Source organism: Haliaeetus albicilla, chromosome 29 (genome assembly GCF_947461875.1).
Source record: "Haliaeetus albicilla chromosome 29, bHalAlb1.1, whole genome shotgun sequence".
Taxonomy (NCBI): domain Eukaryota; kingdom Metazoa; phylum Chordata; class Aves; order Accipitriformes; family Accipitridae; genus Haliaeetus; species Haliaeetus albicilla.
In genome coordinates, this window is record NC_091511.1 from 6,735,120 (window position 1) to 6,749,048 (window position 13,929).

Genomic DNA, 13,929 nt, shown 5'->3' on the forward strand with positions numbered 1-13,929 from the left:
CACTGCTCTATAAGTCAGTAAAAGATCTAGCTCTCCAGTGTCCACTATACATCTGATGACATCAAGTAATCCCCGCTTACTTCAGGCTCTGCAACAAGGAACACCTTCCTAACTGAAGTAGCATTGGGTAAGTAGTCTCCCTAGACTCCTTGCATCTGCTACTCCAGATGACACAGAGCATCTGACCTTCAGGCATACACACACTAACCCTCTTTGTTCCTTCTCATCATGACTTAGATCTTTAGGTTAACTTCTGAAACAGCAAGATTTATGTTAACCTCCCTTCACAGGAAAGCTTTTAGTTTTGCTCATGAACTGTCTGCTTAACCTGGTACTGTATTCCATGCCCAGTTGCACAGTTGAAAGTTTTATTTTTTTTAACTGTATTAACAAATGAAGTGCAACACTGAGTTGAGTGTCAATTATCTATTGAACCCACATTCAAAGCAAGTCTTACCGCTCTAAGTGATGCTCTTCAGTAGAGGCACTAGCAGTCAGCACAATATAATGTCTAGAAGAAAAGAAAAATTGATATCCTAGCTCAGGACTTTATATTCCTTCAAGTGAAACCAAAACTGCCTTAAATGTATAGAATGTGACTTCCAGACAAGACAGATTATATCCTGCATTTAGCACAGTATTAACTGAAGAAAAACTGATTACATCCTTTAGAATTGCGTTCTGCTACATTCTAAGTATCAGAGTTGATTTCTTTTCATAAAAACAGTGTCAGTGGCATAACACATACAGTTTTTTCTATCTTCCCTATACTTGTCCAAAATTCATATCACTGCCTCCAGTTTCTGAAAAACAAACATCAATGCCATCTTCTATTTAGACTGCAAGCTAAAACTCACTATGCTAACCAGTAAGTGAATACTTTCAAGTTCACATAACAGATTTCAAACATACTTGTATTTCTGAAAGAAGTTCCATGGTTCAGAGAGCGTTGGCCAGTCTGATTTTCCTTGGAGAATCTCATTTGTAACTGCAAGACCTGCAATTAAGGTTGAAAACCTTAGTACCTTTTTTTTTTTTTTTTTTTTTTTTTTTAAGACTAGCAGAGGATGATATAAACTTTATAAGATCCAGGTTTTGAACGGTGATTGACAGATCAAAAAGCAGGAATTCCCTTGACACAATGCAGGTCTACTACAACAGTTCATTGTAAAACTGGTCCCTTATTGCATGCTACAGATATACTTCCCAGAGGACTCTTCTGCCTAAAAGGGTGGAACACTTCACGGAATACAACCAGTTCAGATAATGTGGTTTCATAGAGCAAGAATTATACTTTTTAATCAGTTAATAAGCATGTAAAGAACTTTACCATGTTTTAACTCCTCTACCATTACCACTCGCGTTGATGTAGACACGTTGTATGTAGAGTTCTGCTGCGGATAGGCTGGGGTGATGGTAGGCATTACAGGATATTGGCCTCATGGGTTCACCTATGCTGTTAAAACAATTGTGCTCAGCACCAGCAGCTTAGGCTAGAAGAAAGTTTAAAGGCTTCTGAATTCAATGTCTACATACCCTAGGGTCCCATACTGGTAAGTTAAGATTGCTCTCTTTGTGCTGTTTCAGCAATACAGGTTTTGGCCACTCCCTGTGTAAGAAAAGCCAGTAACTCACCATCCATTTAAAACTCTGCCATGTAATTCAGGGTAGGATTGAATGTTGTTGGTGTAAATCTTATATAAAGAACTACCTCAAAAAGTGTAACTACTTTCTGCAAATTAAAGTAGTCATAAATAGCTCTTACCATTTTGAAAAAAACCAAGAACTTCTTAACCAGAGTAGTAGCCAAAGCGTTTGGATAGAGCTGACACGTTCTTGCTACTAGCACGGCCCAGGAAACCCTACCAAGGAATCCCAGCATGTTGGAGTAAATGCCACGTCCTACAATGGGTACGCTGTCGTTAGCCTGTACTCTTTCAATACCCAAGTATACTCCTTCAAATTTACAGCACCAACTTCACAATCTATAGAATACCTAGTACACTTCAGCCTCAAAGTCAGTTATTTTTGCAGTGCAATGAGGTCAAAATTGTTGGTCCTCACAGCGATGGTCCTCACAGCGATGAGAAAAAGAATTGTTACCACCCCACTTCCCAAAATACTGCTACTCTGAAATTTGCCTGCACTGCTACAGCTACTGCTTCATCCAACTTCCCTTAATAAAAGGGTTCTGCCATTCTTCTAGCACTTGCTCTAGTCACATGCGCAAACGGTATTTTCTTATTCCTTATGTATCAAGCTTTTATACTTCACTTGGCATTTTTACCCTTTGTAGTCAGGTTCCTGATAAGCAATGCAAGCGCCTTGTCTTGTAGGTACTCCCCTCTTCTCCCCACTCTACCCCCATTAAAAAACACACAGAATCTACCCCATGGGGGTAAAAAACTGTTATTTAAACAGCTATCCAAAGCTGAAGGACTTCTAATGCTATTATTTTTTCAGCATGAGGTGCGTCTGAAAAGTTTAAAGATCACAAACAATCACATTACTCATGTTTTGCCCACAGTTTAATTGCATGGAGCATGAGCCAGAAGTTCTCTTTATTTGGCACTAGGTGTAGTATTTCATCAGTAACTCTGCAGCCTGTAAGAAAAAATGCTGAAGTACAGAACATCCTAGTAACAGGTTGTCCTGGGTTCAGCTGGGATAGAGTTAATTTTCACAGGAACCTAGAAGTGGGCACAGCCAGGACAGCTGACCTGAACTAGCCAAGGAGCTATTCCATACCATGTGATATCATGCTCAGTATATAAATGGGGGGGGTCTCAGCTTTTGGTGGGGGAAGTGGCGGAGCGTCAGGTTCTGGGTGGTGAGCAGTTGCACTGTGCATCACTCGTTTTGTATATTCTTTTATTAGTACCGTTGTTGTTGTAATGTCTCTTTTTGTGCTGTCCCAGTAAATTGTCCTTATCTCAAACCTCGAAGTTACTTTTTTTTTTCCCTTTTCTCCTTTCTGATTCTCCTCCCCATCCCACCAGAGGGGGGCAGGAGGAGTGAGCGAGCGGCTGCGTGGTCCTTTGTTACCGGCTGGGCTGAAACCACGACACAGGTACAAGTCAGTTTTATGCTACACTGGATCAATGGCTTACAGTTTATCCTTCAAGTCTATGAAAACAAGTTTGGATTACTTGCTTTGTATTACCTTAAAAATTAGAGATTACACATAACATTCAGTATCACATCAGGTAACTGGTGCCCTCAACAGCTTTTTCATACTTTAGACTGCAGCCAACAATTTTCAGTAAGGCCCTTCTACAGGATTCCGAAAACTAAGTTTCTTTCGACAGCCAGGAACAATTAAACCAGTCAGTGTTAAACAGCGAGCAAGTCAGGATTCAGGTATTTTAAACTTGGGGGTTTGGGGTTTGTGGTTTTTTTTTTTAATGAACTATCACACATTCTTCTCTATCAAGTGCTCTACCTATTCATCTGAAGCAGTTTCTGTGGCAAACTGGAACAATGCACATACGCCAAACAAAGAAACATGAAACACAGGTCTATCTAAACAGACAACTTGAAACATCTAAATTTAAGCCCACTCACCACCTCCTCAGATCTCAAGTACACAGGGACTCAGTTTCTGCATCTTGTAGAGAAACTTGGGTTCTGTAATGTGCACTCCATACCGATTTTAGTAACATTTTCTTTTTAAAGATGTGTAAATATGCTTACCATTTAAGCTCCGTATATTTCTTATATCCAGGCTTCTGAGATACGAGTCATCTCTGAGATCAAGATTATCAGAAACAGTTGGCATAGACAGTCTTGCAAACATGAGGTCAATCTTAAGAGGAAGAAAGTGTCAACCATTAGAATGCCACACAGTTTGCAAACAGCACACTAGTGGGGGACAGTTAGTCAAGTCTAAAAAGAGTAGTTAACATTTGTATTTAGAAGTATGTGACTATAGATACATCTCTCGAGATTTATTAGCCAGAAGACTCCATAAAATTTCTAGAAGTTCCATATTTTATTTACAAAACCTTCATTGCATCACCCCTTTCTTTTTAAGCTAGGGAAAGGAAGAGGGTTTTTTAAGCTGAAAAAGATTACTCTAGTCTTAGAATTTGAATTAAAAGGGAACTTAAAATTAATCATAGAATTAAGACATAAGTTCAATCACCTCAACTATACTTCAGCAAAGCAGAGAGCATTTTCTTTATGCAGTTGTCCCGGTTTCAGCTGGGATATTGTCTTCCTAGCAGCTGGTATGGTGCTATGTTTTGAATTCAGTATGTGAAGAATGTTGATAACACTGATGTTTTCAGTTGTTGCTAAGTAGCGTTTAGACTAGAGTCAAGGATTTTTCAGCTTCTCATGCCCAGCCAGCGAGAAAGCTGGAGGGGCACAAGAAGTTGGCACAGGACAGAGCCAGGGCACCTGACCCAAACTGGCCAATGGGGTATTCCATACCATGCGACGCCACATCTAGTATAGAAACTGGGGGGAGTTGGGGCGGGGGATCACCGCTCGGGGACTAGTTGGGTGTCGACCGGCGGCGGGTGGTGAGCAATTGCACTGCGCATCATTTGTACATTCCAATCCTTTTATTATTACTGTTGTCATTTTATTAGTATTATCATTATCATTATTAGTTTCTTCTTTTCTGTTCTATTAAACCATTCTTATCTCAACCCACGAGTTTTACTTCTTTTCCCGATTTTCTCCCCCATCCCACTGGGGGCAGGTTGGGGGCGGGGAGTGAGTGAGCGGCTGCGTGGTGCTTAGTTGCTGGCTGGGGTTAAACCACGACATCCATAAAAGAAAAAAAAAATACAAACCAACCATGTTACTGGAAAACACCCTTCCACTTACAGGTTTCCAAATCAACTTCTGCTTTTTTGCCCAGCATTAACATATATCAGGGGAAAAAGATCCTGCTTATGGTTTTTAGATAACTTGACCTAACTTAGAAGTCACAACTACTTTTTTAAAAAAACATTTGTGGATATAAGAAAAGATCCAAGTTGCTAACCTCTTAAGACAGCTTATTTGCATTGCACTAGACAGTTAGAACTGATGGCCAGGAAATGAAAAGGTTTGAAATCCACAAAGGGTGACACTACATACAGCATAAGTTTTGGACACATGAAATGTGTTTCATATCAGTTTTGATTTAAGGATATTCCCATCAGCTTCCTGCTAACGTTAAACAAGACAATTTAACACTGGCTTCTTTTAGTTCAATGTCTTTGCTGTGCTGCTACTGATTCTGGAAGGATATTCTAGTTGATTGTAGAGGAAGGACATATAACAAAGCGGTCTGTTAAAGAGAGCTGTTGCAGCTAATTCAGCATTACCTTGGTTTTGTTTATGGAAGAGGATGAATGAAAACGTCAACCAATCTGCAGCTAATGTTGCTAGCAGAGCCTTGTGCTCTTAAACACAGTGTTTGATTTTTATAGTTCAGAGGCTTAGCTGTACATACATCTGTTTTAATCTAAATCCAGGAGCTGTATGTCAGCATGCAGAGCAGCACAAGTTAAGCTCTGTTTGTAGAAGGTGCTCAAATCTGCTTTAGCTAGCTCACTGCCCAGTTAGGCTGAGCAGGACACCAGGCACCTGGGTTTGGAGGCCCACAAGGTTACTGCCCCTGGAACTCCAAGCACAGCAAGGCATCATTTTCACCTCCAACCCTCCACTTGCCCAGTCTGCTTAGACTTCTTTGCAATCAGAAGCAGCACAGGACTGACATGGCAGGACAACATTAAATTAAAAGCAGCATGAGCTTTTTTTTTTTTTTTTTTTTTACACCATAGAACCCTTGCTTTAGAAAGGGAAAAATGGAGAAAGAAACACCTACTTTGCATTACTAGATGAAACCAGGAGAGAGAAAGGAGTGGGACAGGAGGTAACGACTGTATTTAATGGATCAAGGGTCTCTACAGAAACACTAGTAGCAAAAGGGGGAGACACATTAAAAAGGTCTCTACAACTCATCTTGCTTGTCAAAGAGTCCCTATCCAGACCCTAAGGCTAAAGGGATTAATGATGCCATTATTCAGACCAGATATTTTCCTACTTCACATACAGACAACTTCAAATATTAGCTGGGTTAGTCAAGAGATGCTTAGAACTATTTAACATATCTGACCCACTTCGGTTGGAATGGCATGAGGAAATGCTCAAAGAACAGCTTCAACACTTGATTTTGAAAAGATAGCTTATTACATCTCCTTATTTCTCATTGTTGCCTTTACTCTTCCACTGAGGGAAGATGGATTTCTCTCTCTCAGAGTAGCTTTATCCAACTACAGACATGGCTTTTAGTCATCTAGTGGGTTCCCCCCGCCCCCCTTCTCTGTGAGCTCATTTTTCAAACATTTTTCTATGTGTTTTCCAAAAAGCTGGAGCGGGGGGTATTAGGACTGTAGTCCTATCAACTAGTCTCCCCAGTCAGAACAGCTGTTTACTTGCAAGTATAACTAGGCCTTGACCTAATTTGCCTTGCCTTGCCTTGTTTATAGGCATTGTCAACTTCCACTTCGTAAGTAAAAATAGTCATAATGAATATTTTCCTTCTTATGCTATCATTTTCATAACAAATACAGAAGGAAAGCCTATGTTTAATTGCTGTGCATGACATCTAAATTAAAACACCTACAGCAGCAACTTCCTACATGTTTTACGCATTACTTGCGGTGTACAACTTGCACTTCAGAGAGTTTGCACAACACAAGAATGGGTTTTAGACATCGCTAGCCTCCAAGATCTTTCCAGTGTACAGAAGGCCACCATCTGCCTTTCATTGCCCCATTCTTCCTACAGAGGCTATAATTAGAGATTGACATAAAGGACAATATCAATTAGATAGATATTGTTAAGAGCAAATTCTTTTAGGCAATAGTAGATATTTTCCAGTTGCTTGGAGGTATGACCGAAAATTTGATCTCACAACTTAGAAGTTGAGGAAAATGGCACTTGAAAAGTTTTATTGAGAGAGTTACTTTTGCCCAATAGAATTTGTTCCCTTTTTGGTATTAAAAAAAACAGAAAATAAAAAATCTTACTTCTCTCTCTCAACTGTACCAGACTGCCAGGCGTATACAAAGAAGAGATCTTAAGAGAAAAAGTAGTATGCATGGCATACTACCTATTCATCCATCAGCCTTCTGTTTAAATGAGAAGTCTCTGGCAGTTTAATATTTTGCCAACTCTTGCCATGATTTCTCCACCATAGTGAACAGCTCCAACGTACTTCTGTTCTGAGAGATCCTAATTTTATACAAGAAGTTAAACTGATTTGTTCCAAGTTTTGTCACTTGTTTATATCTTCACAAAGCTGCAAGCCACTTCTCCTGCATACTCCGAGAGACAACCGATAAGTTGACACTATTACAGTTCAGGGAGTTGCCTTCAGCCATCAGGGCGGTGTATGAGCCTTCACTGTGAATGCATCTCTCCGACTCATGAGGTCGGCTTGCCTCCAGCCGGGTAGAAATTTATCACTCCAGCCTTTTCCACCCTCACCACCTGGGAGGAGGAATGAATGGAAATCAGCTCCTGACCCCCCCGAATTGATAGCACAAAACAAAACCCCCAAACAACAAACAAACCAAATCCAACCAACCAAGAAAACCCCCAAAACCCGTGACCTTCACTGAAGTAACACCAGCTACACCTTCCATTCCTACCACACAGACTCATGCTAAAAAAAGCCTGCAAACACCTGCTGGCAAGTTAAAGCACCTTGCTCCTGATGCCAGCATTCAGAGAAAGCCACTTTTTTTCCGCCTTGACGCTGGGTCGGTAGCCCGAGAGCAGTGCCAAGCCACAGCTGCAGGCAGCCCGTACGGCACAGATATTAACTCATCTTCTCTCCGACGTCTTTTATCTTCTTCCACGTACGCTTCCTATGCTGTTGCCTCATGATGATGTATTTGGCCTGCTCTTGTCCCTGAACTGTTATTTTCTTGCTTCCTGAATTGGAGATTTTAGACAATCTGTGGGATGGATCCTGGGTTTTGTTCTGGTTTATCTTTAAGATTTTATAAACACAGTGCACCCTTACAATCTATCTATAACACATATATACCAAAAGGAAGGACTGACCTGAAACTGCAATAATAGATAAAACAGACTCCTCTCTCTCCAATTGAAAGAAAGCAGCTTGGCTGTTTGGGCTGACTAAAGTGAAGAAACTCAAAATTGTCATAAAACAACAGTGTCGACTTTTCCAAGAATTTGCTCAATCAGTGTCAACTAAGTTGTTAGAAAAAGAATGTTGCAGGCTGACTTCTATTGGGAAATCAATTTCTACAGCCCTGTTCAGCCAGTAATCAAAAGGGTGGCTTTCCACCTGATCCTGTAATTGTTTTTAATTTTGATATGTAATTATGGTTTCCTCCCAAAGAGTTCCTTTTCCAGAGTCCTCTTTTCAACCAGGTACTGCAGTCTGATTTTAAATAATTTTACTGCAAGCACATATCCTCTTTGTTAAAGCAAATTCAAATTAGGCCATTTAAAAATTAACGACCTCTTGTATTCTCCACAACTGTCTTCTGCATACTTACTTCATAATAAATCAGCTGGTGCAGAAGTTAAGTGCTACAGCCTCATTTAACAGCTTACAAGTAGTAATACGTTGAATTTCTGTAGAATACTTACAGTTCCCAGCCTGGTCTGCTACCTGCTGAGCAAATTGTACTGGCTCTCACTAGATGACCTTTTGGAGTGGAGAGAGGAAAAAGCAAAAAATCCCATTCAGTTTATCTGAAGAGAATTTTTTAAAAGACATTCTAAAGTTACAGTTCCTTACCAGTGGTGGGTATTGATAGTCCTTGGGGGCTCAGACAACTTGCTATTGCTGGCTGTCTTCGCATAGGAACCTGATAGCCCTTGTGAATAAATGCAGAAGTTCTACTAAAATACAAGAATCGCTGCTTACCTTCTCTTCCAACAAACTGCTGATTGACAGAGAGGAAGATGTAGAAGGTTCAGTGGCAGTCACCAGAGCAGCAGGAGGTGTAAGTCATGAGTGGTGGTGGAGGCGGTGGCGGCTGCTGCTGTTGTTGCTGCCAAATCTGCTGATGGAGCCTTTTTGTGTAGCCAGTTCCATTTTTGAAGTTGTTCACAGCCTAAAGGCAGAAAAACATTTACAAAAAAGGTAAGATGAAACTTCAGCAGATATACGAACAAAAGCCTTCACAGAGGAAAATTACTTGTGTATTCCTGTAAATGCTACCAGTCCTAAAAGAAATCAACATACAGATATATGAACACATGACATTAAACACTGATACTAATGACTGGTAACTCAGAGTAACTGTATTTAAAGTACTTCAGTGTTAACGCTGAATTTGAAAGCGAGGCAATCATGTTAAACAAGAGTGTGACCTGAATTTGCCAGATTGCCTCTAAAGAGTTGTGAGCTTCTGTGACGACAACAACAGATAATGTATTTGAAAAGTAAATTTAGCCTTATTCAATTACGCCTTGCTTAAGGAGATGTAAATTAATATTTTCTTCCCTTTCAGCTTTTTACAAATAGCCTTTTCTTACAAGCACTTTACGTAAACGTCATCGTGTTACCTGGCATAGGCACTTGCTGGCAATTAAAGCATCAGGCGAAACATCCGTCTGATGACACGTTGGGCATGTACGTTCCTCAGATTCCAGTAATGCTGTTCTAATACCTGTGTATAATTAGAATAATCAAAATAGTATTTAGCCAAACTAAGGAAGTTTTGGGGGTTCTAATCAATTATAGAAACACATATATGATTACTGGGTGAATATGGTCTTGAATTGAGAGCATGAAGCTATAAATGTTCAAGAGTGTAAAAAATTTCTAGTATGCAGCAAATAACTATACAGTTTTGGTATTTCACTATTGTAACATCTGAAGATGTAGCATAGGCTGTGTCTTGATGTTTCAACTAGTCTTTTTCCCACTATCTAGTACAGCGAGAAGTCCCCAACCTCAAGGTTAATGAATAAAACACATCTCGAAAAACCATCAGTAGGTTCAAAAAACCAGCAGTAGGTTCAAGTTCTGAAGGTTTTAACCGACTCTCCCGTGGAGAAGAATGTGGACTAAATGCTTAACTATCCGCTTGTTGCAGACCACTGTAAGTCACCAGAGCTGGCTATATAATTTTGTGTGAGAGAAAGGGCTGTGGACAAACTAAACGCATTCAATATCTAATATTGTAATCACCTGCACAATTAGCCGCTCTTCTCATACTCGTCCTTCCACATGTAAAGAAGATTTAACTAGATATGTAAAAAAGGGGGGAAAGCTTCCTGGCTTTTTTTTCCCCTTTATACAAGAAGAGCGCTTTCGTATTCAATTCGTATTAAATATTAAATAGAACTGGTAACAAAGTTACTTCGTTATCTCCTCTTCCTGCTTTCAGAAGATCAGATGTGATGTTTTGAATCAACAAATAAGGGAGTAACACTAACATTCATCAAAATAACTGTTTCCACAGCAGGGAATAACCGCTGCATCACTCATTATATCCTTACAAATCAGACATAACAACTTGTCTGGAACAGGATCATCATCTGAGGAGAAGTACGGCTCCTCTGGTAAAAAGGGAGGCTTTTCCTTCTTTCCTCTAGCATAAGCTTCCCTGGAGGAGGGGTGGGGAAGGAAAAAGAAACAAGTTAAAGATGGGTAAAGGAAAACTTTTCCAAGCTTTGGATTTTATCAAAGGAAGATAGGAGATGGAACTCTCACTCCACATTGGCCTTCTAAAACATAGGCACTTAGTTTAAACTACTTTTCTATAGCCACAACACTGTAAGAGGGAGGGAGGAACAGTTTTCTTTCTGCAGAACTCTCCCATTCATTGGATCAACTAAGAAGTAAGCGCAGACTAGGAAAATATTTTCTGACAGCTAGAAATCAGGTGAAATGAACCCCACCTCTCCTTTGCCAGAGGATAAATGTAAATTGCAGGCTCAGGATAAAGGTAGTCTCTGAGTAATTACATTTAATAAAAGGAAGAAGTCTATGTTACAGCTTCTACAAAAGGAGATCCATGATGGAAAACGAGAAGTGCTATCAAGCTCATTTTAAAACAGCCACTCTTGTCAGCACATGGTAGTATTTTCTCAGTTTATAGCAACATGAAAACTTCAGTCTGTTTCACACATGGGATTTAATAAAAGTCAGAGGGGGAGGAAATCTCAGTCCAACAGCTACCTGCTAAATTTGGCAAGAAGCCTTTGAAACATAAAACAGAAGCCAAATGAGCTTTCAAGGAGAACAACTCCACTGTAAACACTACTGAAATGTTTTGCGGAAATACAGATTCTTAGCGTACCACAAGTTTAGCCAACTTCCAGGGACACGAGCAGTAGGACCACCCTCTTTTAATATTAGAAAGTATCACAGATTTTCAGGTTAAGATACAATGACAGTGCTTCCTCCCCCATAATGACAGAGGCTGACCAACTTGGTTGCATTGCCACTCAGATATTTATGCATGGTTTCTCTCGTTCACTTTTTGGTCAGTCCACTTAGTTCCCTACTTATGTATTAATAGCTGGTATTCCATATTTTCCAGAGCTTGTCAGCACAGCACCCTTTGTATTGGCATCTTTCATCTCTGTCATGAAAATCCTTGGAATTCCTCTGCTCTTTTTAATTCTGGGAACAGACTCAAAAGTTTTGTCCTGTTCAAGAAAAGAGAGGCAGACGTACCTCAAGACCCACACTTAAAATGACATTTCCATGATTAGTTTAAGCAGCAAAAGCCTTTAATCCTCTCCTTTTACCTAGCATAAGGGTTGTTCAACTGAAATACTTATTTTCCTACATGAATATAGCCAGGATGTTCCAAAAGCTTGAGCAGCGTTTTTAAGTCGAGTGACATTCTTTGGCTTAACTTCAGGTTCCTTAAGGCTGACGTATGCCTTAGCTCACCATCCACTCAGAGAAGAGACACAAACCCACTGCTCCTCCTCCAAAGCACAATTCAGAGTGAGAGCTTAAGCCGGTGCTCTGAATCAGTCACTGGAGAAACCTACATTCGCCATCTAGAAGTGAAGGTTGAATACATACATACCACATGTATACCTTCAGTGACTAACGTTAAATGCCATGAATACTCAACGAGGGACTTAGTGTAATTAAAACATGCAAATATTCAATAGATGGGGTCAAGAGAAATGCCTGGGTTTTATACAAAATAATAAAAACTGTGAACTGTCAAAAAAAGAGTGGAAAACAGAAAAATTTCCAGTAATACTGAAGTATATAAAAAATATGCATGAAAGTTCACGGAGAAAGATCTATGGACACATTTAATGTCTACGACCTAGAAAGAAAATTTCACCTTTATAATTCCAGCTTTCCCTTGACTTTTGAAGGGCTCTGCAACATTGCCATATAACTCTGCATTTCACCCCAAGAGAAACAATTCTTAATATGAGTATTCATGTATTTGTTACGTAACTGCCAAGGTAAAACAATTAAAAACTAGAGTAACACCAGAAGTCCCCCACAATCATGCCCCATTTGTTGGGCAGTTCTTCATGTAGTGGCCAGGCCTCCCACAACGAGAGCAAGTATATGATGGTGGAGGTGGGCCCAAGGGTTTCTTCATGTAACTAAGAGGTTTGGGGGAAAAAAAGAAAAAGGTAGGCATGTGTCTCTCTTGTTAAAACACACATCTCTGCAATTTTCCCATAATCTTCAAAGAACAGCTTTCACATAATCAACACTTACTTGATTGGATCGTATTCACAGCAGGACTGTACCATCAAAGCTTTTATTTCATCTTCTTCGGAAGCATTGGCTTCAGTCAGATTGGATTGTATTCACAGCAGGACTGTACCATCAAAGCTTTTATTTCATCTTCTTCGGAAGCATTGGCTTCAGTCAGATTGGCAGTCTGTTTAACAGGCAATTATTTGACATGCGCATTAGAAACACATTTAAGCCCACACAGCCAAAGACAACACCACTCACTCGATCCTGTAAAGAGCAGCACAATGCTAGCTGAGCTTGCATGAAAACAGTGGCTTACGTACAATATAGCTGTACTGAAGACGCTTTGGGGAGTCCTTGTGCCATTACAGCGTGTCTATGTGCCTGTTAATCTACCTGAAAAGAGCATCCTTGGGCACTCAAAACCTTACGCTCTCCTTCTGCCTTACATAAAGACTTGTGTAACTAATCCCATTTTCTTCCACGTGGACATAGGCCATGTGCAGCAAAAATTACACTATCCAGTATTTTTAAGCTGATTTTTAAGCTCCAGACTAGTTGAAGGAGGAGACTTCCACTGTACGCTTAATTCAGAAAGATGTATGCAAGGATCATTATTTACATTTTGCAGCACTGAAATGACACACAACTTAAGATTTGGGGAGGTTGCTTTTGCTTGCTGAAATTCAGCTTCTGACACAGAAGCATTGTTTAACCTTCAGGTGCACAATCTCTCTTAAATCCTCCACAGAGCTGATGGCGATAGGCATGTCTTGCGTCCCTGAATACCTGGGACTGGGAAAAGGCCTTGTCGGAATGTGTCTTCACGGCCTTAAAGAGGATGAGACATCCAGCAACCATCCTTACCATGTGTATTCTAAGATAAAAAGAAATACTGGCAACACTGTTTATCACGGGGAGGAAGAATACAGCTGGAAAACTGTAAAGAAAACCATGTACCAGCAACACAGGATTGTGGATGCAATGTGTGTTATTTCATGAAAAACAACTTGAAATAAAAACTGATGGTTGGTGGGAGTTGTGCATAGTAAAATGTAGCTGGAGTAGGGTCAGAATACTTAAACCAGGGAATTAGAAAGATATTTCAAACATGGGCATAAATAATACAGATTGTAATTCAGAAGCAGAGCACACACACACACCCTCCCAAGGGAAGACTCATAACGGCCTCTTTCATACACACAGCATTTCTTTCTGTGGAGGTGAAAGCAGGCTGAAAACCACAG

At 40.1% G+C, this 13,929-nt stretch overlaps 2 long non-coding RNA genes across 2 annotated transcripts; both read right to left on the reverse strand.

Moving 5' to 3' along the window:
* Positions 1-2,526: 2,526 nt before the first annotated feature.
* LOC138682697 (uncharacterized) lies at positions 2,527-8,678 on the reverse strand. The gene is made up of 4 exons (XR_011322693.1): positions 8,629-8,678; positions 7,032-7,494; positions 3,694-3,805; positions 2,527-2,604 (listed from the first exon to the last, which is right to left on the reverse strand). It is a non-coding gene; the product is annotated as an uncharacterized lncRNA (long non-coding RNA).
* A 101-nt stretch (positions 8,679-8,779) lies between these two features.
* On the reverse strand, positions 8,780-11,804 carry LOC138682696 (uncharacterized). The gene is made up of 4 exons (XR_011322692.1): positions 10,429-11,804; positions 9,553-9,656; positions 8,909-9,098; positions 8,780-8,858 (listed from the first exon to the last, which is right to left on the reverse strand). It is a non-coding gene; the product is annotated as an uncharacterized lncRNA (long non-coding RNA).
* Positions 11,805-13,929: the final 2,125 nt, after the last annotated feature.